Below are 2178 nucleotides of genomic sequence, written 5' to 3'. Positions count from 1 at the left end.
CATCCCATACTATGGGGGGCGGGGGGGAACAGGATATAGTTCGTAGCATAGAAAACTAGTGTGGTAACAGATCTATGGGAATGGCTTGTCTTCCCAAATAGATAGCTCATACATCACCAAACAGCTTGGCAGTGTGACATTTTTCTTTTAGGGGAAAGACTAAAAAGGGGGAAAGGGGGTTATTAGTTTGTTATAATTATCTAAATGATGAAATGATTGGGTGTGTGTGTGTCATTTTCTAGCACGTATTTAAGTATTCCCTTCCAGCATGGAGATGTATTTTTTTAAGCCATCAGGTATATGCCACAAGTGTTGCTAATAATTCCAAGTGTTTCACAAAAAGAAGGGCATGTGCCATTTTCAAATGCTGAGATCTAGCAATACTAGAGATTTTAGCTAGGGGGTCCCATAGCTAAGTAATACCAGTATCTGATTCAAGTTAAATATTGCCTATTAACAGTTCTCAGACCTGAATGCTTTGCACTTCGAGTCATTCACTTTTAGAGCACGATGACTAGCAGTGGTCTTTCAAGTGCTTTTAATACGTGAACTGTACTGGGATCCCTTTCTTACTTTCCATATACAGTCATACCTTGGGTTACGATAGCTACAGGTTGCGTTTTTTCATGTAACGAACGCGGCACCCCCGGAAGTGTTTACTTCCGGGTTTCGCCGTGCGCACACGCACAGAAGTGCGATATCGCCACTTGGGTTGCGGACTTTTCGGGGTCCGAATGGCACCCCAGAACGGATCGTGTCCGCAACCCAAGATACCACTGTATATCTAAGCAAGTTATAATGCACTAGACTGTAAGAAAAAGTAACCTGTCTTTATCTGGGAATCTCTGCTAACTCCAGGTTCTGCCCAATACCAATAACTACTCAGAATTTCAGGAATCTGCCAGTGGGGTTAAGGGGTCAGTGCACACCACCCAAAGGAAAAGCTAGCCTGGGAGGTCCTTTTGCCTCCTTGTCCTAAATGTCACCTGCTTTCAAAAATAATCCACTCATTTAAAAGCATACTGATAAACCCAGAGCTGGAAAGGATGCAACTGCTACCTCGCACCAGTGTGGAATTTACTAGGACTTTCTGAAGATGTGATTTAGTAGATTAATAAATATGGAGAAGCAGTTCCCTTTATACAGGGTGGCCCCAAAGCAGGTATACTGCTTTAGAATCCACTTTTTGTTCTTGACTCAAATTTGCTGTCATCACTCACAATATCAGTAAAGAAAAAATAATCCTTTTATCTGACTCCCTGCACTGTTCTTTCCAAATGCAAGCCTGAAATTTAACTGCCCCTTTGTTGTGTATGCATGCATACTTTTGGGCCATCCTATATAGATGGGAAGCAGTCTCCTTTGGGGGACGAATGGGAGAGAAACCACCATTAAAGAGCCACCTTTTCCACAAAAGAGGCGTTCGTGGGGTGTGTGCTTTCTCTGACACCATAGTTCCAATGAAGAAGCAATGGTTACAGAGCTTTCTGCACACATAGCTAGGAGGCTTACAAGCTCCAGGCAGCATCTCCAAGGATTCTCCTTTCATCCTTGGAGGAGACCTGGAAGCTCTTATGGCCCACTTGGCATACCCTCCCACAGACCATATGTAGGATTGTGCCCTAAAGCATAAAAAAGAGCAGAATGTTCTTCTTTCCCCTTGAGCACATGATGGCTTTAAAAGTATGGCATCACAGAAATGAGGATGAGGACCAAACAAGATTACAGAACTTAAATATTTATTTCTTTAAACCATTCAACCTTCTGCTGCCCCCTTGCCTGCCCTCCCCCCAGCCCCCCCAAAAAACACTGAAAGGAGCTTCATCTATAAACAGATTTACAGGCCTAACAGCTACAGAGAAGAGCACTAGAGTTCTGTTTCAGTGATGCAGTTATTTTGTAAAGCTTCAGATCAACTGTATATTTACAACGTTTGCTGCTTTTACATTTATAAAAATAGTTTTATTTAATCCATAACATTATTGTTTTCAAAAACTATGCCCAGACTTTCCCCCCTCAGATATAAATTTTAATTGTGTTTCAGTTATATAGCGATGAAAGCTTTTTTAAAAAACAAACATTTCTTTAAAATTAAAACAAATGAGTTTAAAGTTTTCTGTTTTTTTTACAATGTAGGCACCATTGAAAATAATTGCCCTTGGCATTTCTGAACCACCA

This window comes from Lacerta agilis, chromosome Z (genome assembly GCF_009819535.1).
Source record: "Lacerta agilis isolate rLacAgi1 chromosome Z, rLacAgi1.pri, whole genome shotgun sequence".
NCBI lineage: Eukaryota > Metazoa > Chordata > Lepidosauria > Squamata > Lacertidae > Lacerta > Lacerta agilis.
The sequence above is the reverse complement of the archived record's forward strand: the minus strand, read 5'-3'. Positions refer to the sequence as shown.